The following is a 17,815-nucleotide window of genomic DNA, read 5'->3' as shown; positions in this document are numbered from 1 at the left end:
AGCCTACTTTTGTAGGTTCTGCCATGTCATATTATGGATCCTGGGATGTATACTGCATCTAGTCCTCTTGTATTTCTTGTTCTTCAGGGATAACAGTGCCATCATGAGGGTATTGTCAGACATGGCAGGCAGGAACACAGAGAGGTTTAGAGTAATTATGTGGGAAAATGCATGCAAAACCTCTTCCCATGGTCAATCGAGGGTCAGGCCCTTTCCAAATTTTTTCGAGTGGGTCTCTCCATTTGACCTTAATAGATGGGAGAGTAGATGGTGTTTGCCAGTGAAGAATAATAGGAGGTAGGTCTGAATTATTGTAAATATTAAAGAGATTTAATGTAGTTAAGGCTTTTGCTAGCTAGATATTGGGGGAATATGTTCCTCCTTTATCATTATTTAATTGAGCCTTAAGGGTTTTATGGACCCTCTCGACAATGCCTTGTCCCTGTGGATTATAGGGAATACCTGTGGTATGAGTAATGTTCCAGAGGGAACAAAAATCTTTAAATTGTTTGCTGGTAAACGCTGGTCCATGGACAGTTTTTACTTAAAGAGGTAAACCCATCACAGCAAAACAGGAGAGCATATGGCTTATAAGAGCTTTCTCCTGTCTGAGCTGTTGCCCACATAAATTTAGAAAAGGTATCAATTGAGACAAACACATATATTTCTTTGCCAAAGTTTGGTATGTGGGTGACATCAATTTTCCAAATAGCATTAGCTTTTAGGCCTCGGGGGTTAACACCAAGAGTCTGAATAGCAGGTGTTTTTATGAGACGTACACAGGAAGAGCATGTATCTAGGATATGTTTTAATTGTGGTACAGGAACATCAGTAATTCGAGCTCAAAGGCCTTTAAGATTAACATGGGTTAGGGAATGGAAATCAGCAGGATCAGAGACAGAGACTAGGAGAGCTCCCGTGGAGGCAAGGTGGTCAGCTGCAGCATTCCCTTCGGACAGGGAACCAGGAAGAGGGCTGTGGGAACAAAGGTGCTGAATATATAGTGGTTGGGTTCAAGAAGAGAGCATAGAGGCAATTTGAATCAAGAGAGGGGGAAAGTGGGTTGTCATCAATTTTCACATAAGAACGAGCAAGCCATGGGAGTAAGTTAACAGTATACACACTGTCAGAAAAAAGGTCGAAGGATTCTGGTACAGCTTTTAATGCAAGGAAAACAGCATAAAGTTCTTTGTACTGAGGGGAATTCTCAGGAAGCTCCTTAAAGAGAGGTTTAGGGGGTTGTTTGTCCAGGTAATATATGAGGGCAGCAGCTCCCTTTCTCCACCATCAGTGAAGACTGTAAGAGCAGAAGGAATGGGATCTCGAGAGAAAAGTTTAGGTGCTAGTAGAGGCAATTTATTAGAAGGAAAATGGTTATCTATTTGTCCTGGAAACCCCACGAAGCTTATGGCAAAGTGGGAATGATGGCGTATGAGCCACTCTGTATCTGTGAGAGAAAAGGGCAGAATAATTGAATCTGGTTCTTTCCCTAAGACCTGCACAGACCTATTTCTCCCTTGGCGAACCATGAATGCTAACGTGTCTATCTCAGTGAGGAGTCTTGGAGTTCCTCCTACTTGTGTGTGAAGCCACTCAATGACCCCATGGTCTTGCCACAATGCCCCTACTACTGTGGGGGTGGAGTTGAAGATTAGAAGGTTTACCGGAGAGGAGGGAGAGAATCGAACAAGGTTCATGTCCTGGAGGGCCTGGTTAGCCCTTTCCAGTGCCAAGGAGGCCTCGGGAGTTAACTTACATTTTGAGGAAGGCTGTTTGTTTCCTTTTAACTAGTCAAACAGTGGTTGGAGGCAGCTTGTAGGCAGATAGAGATACTGCCTAAGGCAATTTAAATTTCCTAGAAAACTTTGTAAAGAAGCAAGAGTAAGGTTAGAAGGAAAGGTGACATTAGGTTTTAAGGGACGAATTTGTGTTAGAGAAATCTCTGAACCTAGGAAGGATATTGGAGGGATTAGCTGTATCTTCTCTGGGGCTACATTAAGGCCGCTTTTCTTTAATGCAGGAATGAGAAAATCTTGTAAGGCATAGAGATCTGTATCTGATTTTTCCCATATTAAAATATCATCTGTATAATGAAAAACATTAAGGCCCTTATTAATATATGGGACAAGGGAAGATTTAACAGCCTCCTGACAAATTGTAGGACTATTGGCCATACCCTGGGTCAGCACCACCCATTCAAATCTGTCAGCAGGGCTGGCGTTATTAATAGAAGGAGCAGAGAAGGCAAAACGTTTACAATCTTGCAGATGCAAGGGAATAGAGAAAAAAACAATCTTGTATATCAATAGCTATGATTGGAATTCCTGTGGGAATTGCAGAAGCAAGAGGCAAACCCCTTTGGGGAGAACCCCAGACCTGCATGGTTTTATTAACTGCACGGAGATCTTGGAGGAGGCACCATTTTCCCAAGCGCTTTTTAATCACAAAGACAGGAGTATTCCATGGGATTCGAGAATGATGAATGTGTCCCAAGGACAACTGCTCTCGGACAAGCTCTTTTAAAATTTCTAGCTTATCCCTAGGTAAAGGCCACTGTTCCACCCAGACAGGCTCATTAGAAAGCCAGCTTAAGCGGGGTGTTTGGCTATGAACAGTGGCATTTAGTAATGGGGGTGCTGATTAGACCTGGTATTGAGGGAACAAGTGTTACGCTCTGCAGAGGCATCTGTGGATATCCTAACATCAAGACATTCCAGAATATCCCTGACCAATAGGTTGGTGCTAATATTAGCTACCAAAGGGTGGAAGTGTCCGGTAGAACCTTCCGGGTCTTCCCACATGAGCGAGTCTTGTGTGTGAAATGATTGGGTCACCCCTCCTACTCCATGTATACTGGGTCCAGGGATGAGTTCCCAATCTTGGGGAACCGCTTCTTGCCTTAAAATCATCTTTGCTGCCCCCGTGTCAATCAAAAATTTAAAAGGAATATTGCCAATCTTTACTGTCATAGAAGGGTGACCACATTCTAAAACAGGAGTGGTCCACAAAATCTCAGGCCCCGAATTTGTACCATTCAGGGGCAAACCATCTTTATGAAATTGGGACCAACAATCTCTCTTCTAATGAAACCCCTTACGACATCTTGGACAAACAGTACGTGGCCTCTGGCTCCCTGACTGAAAGCGGGGTTGCTCTGACTGGAGGCGGGGTCACTCTAACTGGAGGCAGGGTTTCCCTGACTGGAGGCATGGTCGAAGCTTATCAGGACACTGGTTACACAATGTCCTTGGCAACCGCACTGAAAGCAGGCCCCGTTTTGATTACATGGGGTAACTGCATAAATCTGTGTCATAGAGGGTCCCCCATAATTGCCTGATCTAAGTTCCTGTGTCACTAAAATCCAATTATCTGGATGTAGGTATTAAGATTAAGGCATGCCTGATGGAACTGTGGTATCATCCCTTCCCAGACAATAGAGTGCAGGAGTACTGAGCAGACATAAGGATTATAAACCTTTCTCTCTAAGTTTGTCTTCACCCTTGAGATGAAGCTCGCTAATGATTCATCAGTGCCTTGGTGAAGAGAGTTAATGGGAACTGACAAATCTACATAGGGTGGGGTCATCCTTTCCCATGCTTGTGTTGAACAGATGTGTACCTGTTCAAAATAACCAGTTGGAAACCTGGCTTCTGCCTGCTGAGCTCCAGATTCATAAGCTTCTTCTCCAAACAAAGCATCAGAATCCCATTCTACCTGTTTGTTACTATTTTCCTGAGACTGTCTAGAGCACTCATTGTGGAAGCATGCCTTCCACTGTAGGTAGAGGGGGTCTGGGAGTGCATCACGAACCAGATCTTTCCAATCTTGGAGCTTGTTAAGATGCTGGTAAAATTTCCTTAAAACGGACTTGGTCCATGGAGCGTGCATTCCATCCTCCCTGACTGCTTGCCTGAGTGCTCTTAATCTTTTAGAGGAGTATGGCTGCCACGGCTGAGGGTTTTGTTTAGAAGGCGCCACATTTACCAGGCAGGTGTGGATTTGGTCTGATGACACTGGGGAGAGATCTATGGAAGTGGAAGGTGCCATGGAAACTGCTGTAGTGGCAGGGGAAACTGAACACGTATCTACGGGGATGGAGCTCTTGGGGTGGACTGCAAATGGTTTAAGGTCCTTAAATGCTGAAAAAATATCCTTTAACTCTCATATCTCAGCCACAAGTTCTCTTAATGATGACCTATCAGCAGGGGGTGGGGTCAGAGAAGCAGAAGCCTCAGGGGAAGCCAAAACCGGGTGGTAGGAGGAGGGGCTAGAGAACCAGAAGCCTCAGGGGAAGCAGAGGGCAGGGCCAAAGAAGCAGAAGGAACTGTACACATGTCTGCCACAGAAGGAGCCGATCACGTGTCTGTGGGGACATCTGGGGGAGGGGTCAAAGGAGTGGCCAAATATGTGTCTGCGGGGGGAGTGGGGGGAGGGGTCGTGGAAGCAGAAGCTGCCGCAGGAGAAACCGAACACATGTCTCTGGAGGCAGCAGTTTTGGGGCTGACTGCAGATTGCTTAGGGTGTTTAAGTCTTAAACAAATAGCCTTTAACTCCCGTATCTCAGCCTCAAGGTCACTTAACCTTTTGGCAGGAGGCCTTGTACATATCCTGAAAATAGTAAATATAGCCATGAGAAACCACAGTGTAGTGAAAATTAAAGCATTTCTGAGATCGAAAGCCTGTCCCAGGAGAGAAGGATAGAATGTCTGGGACACCTCCTCATAAAACGGAAAAAATCCCATGGTGGAGGAAAACGCAGGGCCACAGAGGTGGGCGATGCCACTTACCTGTGTCTGGGCGGCTTTTCTGGACCTCAGGCTGGGTGTGAGTACGGGACACGTTGAGCGCCAGATGTTGTTGAACCAGAAGTTGTTGTGCGCGGGCTACGGAGATGAGAGAGTGGAGGTCTGGAGTGAAGCGGGAACACAAATCTTTATTTGTGCTGGCACCTCAGAGTTGGGTGCTAGAGAAGCAGGTTGGGCCACGTGGAGGTAGCAAAAATGGCTGCCTTATGCAGTAACCTTTCCTGCGTCTGAACACCAGAGTGGAGCGCTGGCAAGAGAGAGAGGTGTGGAAGAAGAAAGGCTTTTATAGGAGCAGCTTTTGTGAGAATGGGAAGGGGGAGGAGTAACCATAGCACTCCAGGATAGGATGATAACTCTCATGAGAATGGGAGGGGGGAGGAGTAACTAAAGCACTCAGGATATCACGGGGATATAGACAATGTCCTGAGGGCACAACATGGCTAAACAGGCACTCCGAGAATGTCCCAACTCTCTCGGGAACTAGCAGTAGCCTGAGGGGACAACATGGCAGATGTAACTGCGTCGGCACAATTTCCCAGCAGCCATACAGTTTGGAATTTCTCTTGTCTGGGGTCTGAGGTGTATTATGGAGTGTGTGATAAGGTGTTTTCTCCTCTGTGATCAGAAAGTAAGGTGACGTTGAGTAAGTGAATCTTAAAGTAGGCAGCCATGTGGCCTGCAGTTAATGGGGAGAAGTATTGGGGTTTCTGTGGGCCTGAAAGTCAAGAAGGAAAGACCTAAGTCTAAGTTTCTCACCTTTTGCTCACCTCAGTTGAGAGAGACTAACCAAGAGGGTATCTTCTCAGACCTGCATCCAAGGATGGGGGAGTTCTCCCTAAGCTCTATCAAGCTTACATATAGTCCCAACGTAGAAAGTAAGAGATACAGAGAGATACGATACCTGCAGACCAGATTTGCCACTTGTGAAGCTTTCCCCCTGTAATAAACCCCTGAGGGTTTGTCTGGGTCCTTGTGCATGATAATATGTGCACTTAACAAGGTGTACCACCAGCTGGTACCTAAAATTTTTCTGTTGGATGTAATCTCATGAGTTTATTGTTTTATTTTTTCTTCCTTTCAATTGGATTTGTATCATCAAAGATTCCTATACAATGTATGTTGAAAGGGGTATTACCAATATTTTTCTCTAAGTATTTGATAGTTTTTATCTAACATCTAAGTTCTTGGTCTATTTGGAGTTTACTTTTGTGTGTGATGAAATGTAGTGGTTCAGTTTCATTCCTTTAAACAAGAAACTAATTTTTATTTTTTTTATTTATAAAAAGAAAACATTGACAAAACCATAGGATAAGAGGGGTACAACTTTGCACAATTCCTACCACCAGAATTCCACATCCTATCCCCTCCCCTGATAGCTTCCTTATTCTTTAACCCTCTGGGAGTATGGACCCAAGGTCATTGTGGGATGCAGAAGGTGGAAGGTCTGACTTCTGTAATTGCTTCCCCGCTGAACATGGCCATTGACTGGTTGATCCATACTCCCAGCCTGCCTCTCTCTTTCCCTAGTAGGGTGGGGCTCTGAGGAAGTGGAGTTGGTGGGGTTTGTCTGTCCATGGAAGTCTAGTAGGCATCCTGCTAGCATGTGGAACTTGGTGGCTGAAAAGAGAGCCAGCATACAAAGCCAAACAAATTGTTGACCAATCATAAATCTAAAGGCAGGAATAATACAGATGAAGAGTTGGGGGGAGTCCTCCATTTTGTAGATAGCTAAGTAGGCATATTCCAAAGAGCCTGTGGCTATACTAGTTTTGTTTGTTTTTTGTTTTTTTCCTGAGCCTGAAATCTGACATGCAAGTGGATCCAAGTTACTGTCTGAGGAGATGATGTCATGACTGGAAAAGGAACAGAAAGCTAAATCAGGGAAAAGAGTATCTCCCTAATATGGGAAAGAGGTATAAATATTGTTGACTGTAAACCCCATCAATTTGATTTGGTCAGGGGCCCATATTCCACTTAGAAGCCTATGTGACCTCTGCATCCCTGTAAATCTGAGCTCACATTCTGTGGTCATGAGTAGAAACATTCCAAGCTTCCCCAATATGGACCCATCTTGCTCATAGAGTATGTTGTCCAAGCCTACCTTCAGAGGATGGAACATTCTCTACTGTTGTTGATCCAAGTTGAAGGCAAGATCCTATGGGGCACCCACAAAGGGGTCTATTTTATTGTTCCTGAAAGAGATGACTAGTAACAATGGAGAGAGAGATTTTTTTGAAGTCTAGGTCCATTATGTCTGTTTGGGAATCTCAGGACTTCCCGACCAGAGCCCCAGATGATGGGGTGGCCTGATAGTGACTAAAGAGTCATCATTAAAACATGCCAATCTCTTGCCCTTACTCAGCTTTAGTAGTCCTTGCTTTGCTAAGCTTAACTTTGGAGTGAGTGAGAGAACTGTAATAGGAAGTAGGTGAGGAGGGTATCTTCTTCTTCTTCTAGCGTTTGCCCTTCTTCCATAGCCAGTCAACAGCATCAGGTTGAGCCTGATGTAAAGTTTCGAGACCTCCTTTGAATCTGGAGAGGTGGCAGTCGTTGACTATGTGGGTCATAGTCTGTCTGTAGCCAATAATATATATCTATACATATCACAGTTTGAGTGATTTTAACATTTCAAATTGTTGATATTGCTCAAAAGTCTGTCAGATTCTTCTATATTCTCTCCCTTAGGGAACCCTACTCATCAGAATGAGTCCCAAAACAGGAAGTTGCTGAATGAGCAGACCCAGATCCCTTTCCCTCCTCTGTGTTCCAATGCAAAGGGTGTAGGCAGGAGGGATGTGGAAAAGACTGGATCCATCAGGGAGACCAGGCCACAAACTCTCAGAGTAGAGCCCCCTGGAGGCAGAGGTGAAATAAACCAAGACCCTACTGTCCCCAAAGCCTCCACAGAGCCTGTGAGCAGGCAGGCAGAGGCCAGACAGACTGAGCCTCCCAAACATTAACTCAACAGGAGTACCCCAATGTCAGGGACCAGAACAGAAGCAGCCTTTGAAAGGCCTATGGAGAAAAGGGAATTTTTGTCCCTCCAGTGTTATTGCTGGGGCTTAGTTGTCTGCACTACAAATCCACTGCTCCTGTGGCCATTTTTTTCATTTTTTTATAGGACAGAGAGAAATTGAGAGAGGAGAGGAAAATAGAGGAGAGAGAAAGATAGACACCTGCAGATAGGCTTCACCATCTGCAAAGTGACCCCCTGCTGGTGGGAATCCAGGGGCTTGAACTGGGATCCTTACATGGGTCCTTGAGCTTCATATTATGTGTGCTTAACCCAGTGTGCCACCACCAGGCCCCCAAGAGAAGGAACTTTGAACTGTTGGGCCACTCCCTAGCTCCATGAGCTCATAAAACCATGTATCTTGCTCACATAGGTCAGTGGTATTAGCACTGGGCCCAGCACATGTAGTTGATACTATAAATATTGAGGCCTGCCTAACCCATCTGCCAGTCACAGAAAGATCCAATTTCTCTGGTACTCTTTGCTTCTGTCAGGAAAATGGGTTCAATTTTTTCAGAGTAGAGACACAACTGAACATCTGTTGTTTATAAATACCTTCAGTGAGGGGCATGCAGATGCCTTACATGGTAGAATGTAAAAACCCAGGTTTAAATCCGGGGTCACTACATGGGAGCACCTGCAGAGACTATCTTCATGAGCTGTGTGGTGTCTCTTATCTCTGTATCTCTCACCTCTATCTAGAGGAAAAGAAAAAATGGCTGCCAGGAGCAGTAGAGTGATACAAGTGATACAAGCACCAAACCCGAGCAATAACACAGGAGTGGGCTCCCTTTGGTGAAGAGGACAACTTTGAAGGAAGTGCAAGGGCCTGCTGCAGATGGCTGGATTGGAAATTCCCCAAAAGTACTGGCTTCTTTCTTTATGCCAGACATATTTCTCAGGGGAGACCTTGTGAATTTGACAAGACGATTTCTTCCAGGATGTTCCCTTCTCACCACATTTTCCCCTTCTCCCTACAGTGTTCTTGCCTAGATCTGGACAGTGGAGAACAGTGGGCTTCAGACACCCTTCCTTATGGCCTCACAGACCTCTCTAGGTAGGCCCATGTTATCAGGACTCTGTTCTGCTAAGCTAAAGGCTCAAAACCCTGCTCAGGACAAAGGCAAAACCCAACTTCCAGAAAAAGCCAACCTCAGAGGAATTCTCCCTCTACACTGACAGCTTAGTCTGGGTCCCAGCTTTCCTTGTCTGTCCCATATCTCCCTCCCTGTGCAACCATTACCATAACCTCAGGAAGATCCTGGGATGACATAAAGAAGGAATGAATTGAGATGGACTCTGCATCTGCTAGAACTGTGGGCATAAAAGCATATAAAACTAAAAAAAAAAATAAGTGTGAACTTTAATTCTGTTTCCAAGTGACTTGGGGAGAATCTAGTTTTCAATTATTTTTTATTTTAATATTTTCTTATTAGATCAGCAAGATAGTTTACCTGGATAATGAGCCTGCTTTGCCATGTATGAGACCTAGGTTCAAGCCTAGCTCCCAAGGGACTTGAGGAAGCTTTTTTTTTTTTTTTCCTCTTCTTCTGTCTTTTTTTCTTTCTGAAAAAGTTGGCTCAAAGTGATGAGACCCCCATGAGAACAACAAAAACAAAAATTTTTTCTCCTTGAGACAGGGAGGTAGCTTAGCAATACAGCATATGCCTTGCATGTGTAAGGCCCTGGCTGCTCTCTTCAACACCCTATGAAAACAAGAGGGACTAAGGTATTCTAGTTCTGTCAAAGCAGTGATTTGATCTTTCTCTATCTCTTTCTTATAGAAATTTAGCTAAAATTTTAAATATAATATATCATTAAATTACAAATACAATAAAATGTTTAAATGGAAATAAAATTTAAACTGAAGCTCTCATACCTCCACTTTCTTTTTTTCCCCCTTAGAGGTTACCCTATCATTGACTCAATCCCTATTTAATGAGTAGGATGTTTGTAGACTAAATGACAGTAAGGAATAAGTTATTTTTCCTTTTGAATAGAAACAGAATAAAATTAAGATTTAGAAAGTTATTTTCCATTCAGTGAAACCATAATAAAAAGTTTTCCAAAGAAAAAGTATAAAGTTTATGCTTATACACGTGTATACACATTATAAAAAATAATATACCAAAAAAAATCAAAACTCAAAACTATTGTTGCTATTCTCATACCTCTATAATGCATTATGAATATATAAAAATATTTACATGAGTTCCAGGATACAGCTTACTCAGTAGAGTGAAACGTTAGATGGGAGGACCATGGATGATGGGACAGTGCTGTGGTGTTGCTCTCTCTGTGTCTTATCTCTCTGTCAAATAAAGTAAAAATAGAAAAAGCCAGTCCAGAAAAAAAATGAAATTAAGCATAGGTTCTGGAACCACAAAAGAAACAATAATTAAATAAATAAAACTTTTTAAAAAACAAACTAATGTGTATTTGTGATTTATTGTACTATGAACTGCATACTATTTTATATTAATTTCTTATTTTTTACTTTTTCAAATAGAGCAAGACTGATATAGAAAAAGGAAGTTTAAGAGACCACAGCAGCAAAGCTTCCTTCCTGGTTCTTACATTGCAAAAGAGTGCACTACCTAAGTGAGCTATTTTTCTGGCCCTACTTGATTCTTGTTATTAATAATACAGGCCCAGGAAGAAACACAACTGGACAGTGAGCCTATTTTGTCATGCCCAACTGCACTGGAGGAAGCTTTGTGCTATGGTACCTTTTCTCTGACTCTCTGTCTGTCTCTTTCTCTTTTTGCAACCAAGGTTATCACTGGGACTAAGTGCCTGCATGATTCCACTTTTCCCTGAAACCATTTTTCCCTTCCTCCTTCCTCTTCTTCTTCTTCTTCTTCTTCTTCTTCTTCTTCTTCTTCTTCTTCTTCTTCTTCTTCTTCTTCTTCTTCTTCTTCTTCTTCTTCTTTTACATAGGAAAAAGAGACAGTGAGAAACAGAGAGGGAGAGGGGGGAGAGAGAAAGAGAGAAAAAGAGAGAAACCTGTCTCACTGCTCCCTCTGCAGATGGTGCTAGGGGGCTTAATCTGAGTCCTCATGCATGGCAGTTTGTGTGCTCTACTGGATGTGCCACCACTGTCTCTCTTTGTGTCTGAAAAAGTTGACCTGGAGCAATAAAGCTCCAGTAATAACAAAAAATAAGGAGTGGAAATGGGGCAAGTAAGATAATAAAAGAAAAGGAAAGCAGATGTGTCTTGGAGAATGATGGTGACTACAATCTACTCCTACTATTTGACACAGCAGCTTTAGGCATAGTAGAAAATATCCCTCTCTATTTTTGTTGGTTGAGACCTCCAGGCACATCTGCAACATACTCTTACCATCATACTTTAGAGGTATATACTCTCTGATGCACTGTTACATAATCACAGGGACAGGGACCTTGGTAGCCTCCACCCTCAGAACACTGTTATCAGTGGCAGCATGCTAACAGACCTGTTCAGCAACAATCAATAGCCCTAGGCATTGTGATAAAACCTGTGCATGCAACAGGTGATAAATACACCCCACCTTGACAAAATGGGGGCCAATGTTCTTGAATATGCAAAAATATGTCTTCTGAGGAGGATGATTTTTAGAACAAAGTAGTAAGACTCTGAAAAATACCAACTTCTTGGAAAAGTCATAACATGTTTTTACATAGGAAAATACATCATGACTTTTTCCAAAACCCAAAATTCTTGCCCTTTTGAAAAACAGTTTCTGGCTTGCTACTAGACCTATTGAATAGTGAGCCATGAGTCACCAAGCTGCATGTGACCTGAGCAGCCTGTCTTAGCGTAGTGTTATATAACTCAGGAAACCATCTCTGACCTGCATAGCAGCACTCTATTGCCATGCCTGGTGACACATAGCAAGGCAGAAAAAAGAGATCTTTCCTTGTCTGTTCAGTAGCTATAGTGGCCAGGGTTGCCACATTCTCCTATTTCAGAGCAGGAAGAGAGAATTGAGCCCCATAAATAATGCTAGTAAGTGATTAAAAATAATAAATATGTAACACCACTAAGAGAATTACATTTACATTAATTTCAACTAACATGAAATTGGAGTGTCACTGTGCTGAGAGTGGTGACAAGAATGTTTCCAGGGGGACCCAGAAGCCTGTCTTAAAGAACACTTGCAGCTACTTTACTAGGCAGGAACATGAGATGCCTCACTAAATCCTCAGTGCTACTAATAGTGATGCTGATAAAGGTATCCAAGGGCACAAGAACATGGTCATGCAGAGTTTATGGAACTGTGGTCTCCAGCTGGTTTAACAGAAAAAAATATATTCTAAATTTATTATAACAGTTTTTTATTTTACTTTAGTTATAAAATTGAAATATTTGCAAGACCGCAGGATAAGCAATTCCACACAGGATAAGCAGGATAAGCAATTCCACACAGTTCTCACCACCAGAACTCTGTATCCCATCCCCTCCCTTGAAAGATTTCTGGTTTTTTTATCCTTCTGGGAGTATGAACCCAGGAACATTATGGGGTGCAGAAGGTGGAAGGTCTGGCTTCTGTAATTGCTTCTCTGATGAATGTGGGCATTGGCAGGCCGATCCACACTCCCAGCCTATCTTTCCCTAGTGGGAGGGGATCGGGAGAGGAGGGTCTCCAGGACATATTGGTTAGGTTAGGTCACCTACTCAGGCAAGTCAGGTTGGCATCATGGTAGGATCTGTAACTTGGGGGCTAAAAAATCAGTAAGATATAAAGCAGAACAAATTGTAAAATATATGGAACCAAAAGGCAAGAATATAAAAGATAAGATTGGAGGTCTCTGTTTTGGAAAAAGCTAGTAGGTCTACTTTAGGTATATTCCAAGGGGCCTATGACTACTATTTTTTGCTTGAGTCTGACAGCTAATGTGCAGATGATCCAAAGGTATTGCCTGGAGAGATGGTGTCAGAGTTGAAAAAAGGACTAGACAGCTCATTATTATGAGGAAAACTGAGAAATGTTATGCATGTACAAACTATTGTATTTACAGTCAACAATAAAATATTATTCCCCCAATAAAGAAACAAAAAATAAATAAGTAAGTAAATTCAAAAAGAAAAAAAAAAAGGACTAGAAAGCTGTATCAGGGAAGAGTAGCTCCCAAATATGGGGAAAGTTTATAAATATTGTTAACTGTAACCCCCATCAATTTGATCTGGGGCCCATAATCAGCACAGGAGCCTGTGTAACCTCTGCATCCCTATAAGACTTAGCTCACATTCTGTGGTCACAGCTAGGAACATTCCAAGCTGCACTAATTTCAGGACCCATCTACCTTGAGTTGTAGAGTATGTTGCCTAAGCTCCCTCTAAAGAATGCAGCAGTCCCTACCATTATTGATCCACATTGAGGGCAAGGTCCTATAGGGACCCACAAAGGGGTCCATTATGTTGTTCCTGATGGAGGTGACCAGTGAAAGTGGAGAGATGTATCTGTTAGAGGTCTATGACTGTGTGGGAATGCCAGGATTCCCTGACTAGGAACCCAGGTAATGGGGTGGCCTGGTAGTGACCAAAGAGCCATTATTATAATATGCCAATCTCTTCCCCATATCCAGCTTTTATAGACCTTACTTTATCTGACTAGGTTATCCTTGGGGTGATTGAGGAAAGTAAAATAGGAAGTAGGTAAGGGCGGTATCTAGGTCTAAGTAGAAATTATTTGATTAAGTACTTTATGGTATCTTTTTTTAGGTCTTTCTCCTTGCTTGCTGTATTTATTGACACACTGAAAACTATTGTGCACTTTTACTTTAAGGTAAATATTTTCCCCTAACTTTTGGATTGAAATGCAGATGTGCTCTATCTCATGAGCCTTGGTCTATAACCAGGTTATGTGGTTTTGTTAGAAAGTGCACCACCTGAAATGGAATTAAGGAATCCTATGAGCTAGGAAAGGTCTCACCAGAGTAATGAAGCTGAAGGGTTGCCATTCCACACCTGACATCTCTGAAAACAGTCTGAAGTGAAACATTCTGAGGTGGTACTTGTTGCATTGATTCAGTTGAGATCAGCAGATGCAGTATCAGTTAGTATGAATTGAGAGAACCATGCAGGAAAGCAAGCCCCACCCCTAGAGGTTCCAGTACTGAGAGAATATGGGTTATATAGAGAATGGGATGTCTTAGGGTTTAAGAAGGCAATAGGGGAGTCAGGCAGTAGTGCAGCATGTTAAGCGCACATGGCACAAAACGCAAGGACTGGCATGAGGATCCCAGTTCGAGCCCCCGGCTCCCCACCTGTAGGAGAGTAGCTTCACAGGCGGTTTAGCAGGTCTGCAGGTATCTTTCTCTCCCCATCTCTGTCTTCCCCTCCTCTCTACATTTCTCTCTGTCCTATACAATAATGACAACATCAATAATAACAATAACTACAACAACAATGAAAAAAACAAGGGAAAAAAAGGGGAAAAATAAATAAATATAAATAAATAAGAAGGCAATAGATAATTACTGCTATAACCAAATTATTTGGCAATTGGCTTAATTTTGAAAATCCGATTGTTAGGATTCACTGTACCATAGAAAACTTGGATCCACTGGCATATCAGATTCCAGGCTCAGGGACAAAGAGAAAAAGGAAAAGAAAAAAAAACTAGTATAGCCACAGACCCTTTGGAATTTAATTAAAATATACCTACTAGCTATCTACAAAATAGAGGAGCCTCCAACTCTTCATCTGCAATATTCCAGCCTTTAGGTCCATGATTGGTGAACAATTTGTTTGGCTTTGTATGTTGACTCTCTTGTCAACCACCAGGTTCCAGATACTAGCATGATTCTGACCAGACTTTCCTGGACAGACAACCCCACCAATGTGTCCTGGAGTTCCGCTTCCCCAGAGCCCTTCTCCACTAGGGAAAGAGACAGGCTGGGAGTATGGATCAACCTGTCAATGCCCATGTTCAGTGGGGAAGCAATTACAGAAGACAAACCTTCCACCTTCTGCATTCCACAATGATCTTGGGTCCATATGCAGAGGGTTAAAGAATAGGAAAGCTATCAGGGGAGGGCATGGGATATGGAATTTTGGTGGTGGGAATTGTGTGAAGTTGTACCCCTCTTATCCTATGGTTTTGTTCATGTTTCCTTTTTATAAATAAAAATTTTTTTAAAATAAAGAAAACTTCACCATATTTTATGTCCTTAATGTTATTTACAGATAGCTGTATCTTAAAAAGTGACACTAGCCTGTGCTTCTGTTCTCTCTGATCTAAGATTATAGATAATTTAGTATTTCAAAGAGCAAGTCATTATTAATATGTTAGCACATATTTAATTTTTAATTAATTTATTTATAAAATGGAAACACTGACAAGACCATAGGATAAGAGGGGTATAATTCCCACCACCAGAGCTCCGTATCCCCTCCCCTCCACTGATAGATTTCCTGTTCTTTAAACCCATGAAAGTATGGACTCAGGGTCACCATATGGTGTAGAAGGTGGAATGTCAGGCTTCTGTAATTGCTTCCCCACTGAACAAGGACATTGACAGTTTGATTCATACTCCCAGCTTGTCTCTCTCTTTCCCTAGTGGGACAGGGCTCTGAGGAAATGGAGCTCCTGGGCATATTGGTGGGGTCATCTGTCCAAGGAAGTCCGGTTAGCATCATGGTAGCATCTGGAACCTGGTGGCAGAAAAAGAGTTAACATATAAAGCCATACAAATTTTTGGTTAATCATGAAGTTAAAGGCTGGAATATTGCATATGAAGATTTGGGATTTCCGTTTTGGAAATAGCTAGTAGGTCTATTTTAGGTATAGTCCAAAGGGCCCATGACTTTATACCACAGCATTCTCAGCCATTCATTTGTTGTCGGACACCTGGGTTGCTTCCAGGGTTTGGCTGTTAAAAACTGTGCTGCTATGAACGTAAGTGTACACATATATTTTAGGTTAGGTGTTATGTAGTCCTTAGGATATATCCCTAGGAGAGGAATTACTGTATCATATGGGAAGTGTATTTCTAGACTTATAAGGGTCCTCCAGACTGCTCTCCACAGAGGTTGGACCAGTGTACATTCCCACCAGCAGTGCATGAGGATTCCTTTGTCCCCACAACCTCTCCAACATTTGTTGGCACCATCACTTTTTATGTATGATAGTCTCACAGGGGTAAGGTGATATCTCACTCTTGTCCTTATTTGCATTTCTCTGTGGGTCAGTAACCTGGAGCAATTTATTATAAGTTTTATGGGCTTTTGTATCTCTGTGGTGACTATTCTGTTCATAGCTTCTGCCTATTTTTTGGATGGGGTCATTTGCTCTTTTGTTGCTAAGTTTGCTGAGCTCTTTGTATATTTTAGTTATTAGCCTCTTGTCTGATGTATGTCATGTAATGATCTCCCGTTCTGTAAGTGGTATCTTTGAGTGATGGTTTCTTTTGCTGTACAGAAGCTTTTCAATTTGATGTAGTCCTATTGATTTGTTTTCATTTTAGTCTTCCTTGCAATTGGATTTGTATACTCAAAGATGCCCTTGAGGTTTAGATGGAAGAGTGTTCTACCAATATTTTCCTCTAAGTATTTGATAGTTTCTAGTCTAACATCCAGGTGCTTGATCCATTTGAAGTTTACTTTTGTTTCTGGTGAGATAAGGTGGTTCAGTTTCATTCATCTGCATGTTTCAACCCAGTTATCCTAGCACCACTTATTGAAGAGAACCTCCTTCTTCCATTGAATAATTTGGGTCAATTTATCAAAATTAGATGTCTACAAGTATGGGGGTTTATCTATGGGTTTTCACTTCAATTCCACTGCTCTGCGTATCTATTTTTGCTCCAGTACCAGGATGTTATGATGATGATGGCCTTATAATATAGTTTGACATCTGGGAGAGTGATGCCTCCATTTCTGTATCTTTTCTTCAAAACTATTTTTGAGATTCTGAGTATATTCTGGTTCCAGATAAATGACTGTAATTTTTGTTCTATTATCTTAAAGAAACATGTTGGACATTGAAGGGTATCACATTAAATTTATATATGGTTCCGGTAGAATATTCATTTAGATGACATTAATTATTTCAATCCATGAGCATGGAATATCTTTCTATTTCTTGGTATCATTTTCTATTTCTTTGAAGAGCGACTCATAGTTTTCATTACACAAGTTTTCACTTCTTTGGTTAGGCTTATTCCTAGATGTTTTATTGATTTTGCTGCAACAGTGAATGGGAGTGATTTCTGGATATCCTCTCCTTTGGACTTAGTGTTTTCATAAAGAAATGCCACTGATTTTTGTACATTGATTTTGTAGCCTGACACCTTGCTTTATTACCTAATGATTTCCAATTACTTTTTGTTGGATTCTTTAGGTATATATATATATATATATATATATATATATATATATATATATGAAAATAGTGAGAGTTTGACATCTTCCCTTCCTATCTGTATTTTTTTTTTATTTCTTTCTCCTGCCTGATTTCTATGGTGAGAACTTCCAATTCTATGTTGAAGAGTAACGGTAATAATGAACATCCCCTTTAAGTCTCCAAAATGAGAGGAATACTTTCAACTTCTGTTCATTGAGTATGATGTTGGCTATAGATTTGCTATATATGGACTCCATTATCTTAAGGAACTTTCCCTCAATTTCCATTTTTGTAGTGTTTTGCATGAACATGTCTTGGATTTTGTCAAAAGCTTTCTCTGCATCTATTGAGATAATCATTGGTTTTTGGTTTTGCTTTTATTAATGACACTGATTGACTTACATGTATTTAATCAGCCTTGCATTCCTCAAATAAATTCCACTTGGTTGTGATGAATTATCTTTTTAATACACTTCTGTATCTGGTTGGCTAGGATATTATTCAGTATTTTAGTATCTATATTCATTGCAGATATTGGTCTGTAGTTTTACTTTTTTGAAGTGTCCATATCTGCTTTTGGTATCAGGTAATGTTGGATTCATAGAAGGTGGAAAGGTGTATTCTGTGACTTAATTCCTTTGGAAGAGCTTTAAAAGTATGGGTAT

The sequence above is a fragment of the Erinaceus europaeus genome, chromosome 11, assembly GCF_950295315.1.
Source record: "Erinaceus europaeus chromosome 11, mEriEur2.1, whole genome shotgun sequence".
Taxonomy (NCBI): Eukaryota; Metazoa; Chordata; class Mammalia; order Eulipotyphla; family Erinaceidae; genus Erinaceus; species Erinaceus europaeus.
Note: the sequence above shows the minus strand (reverse complement) of the source record.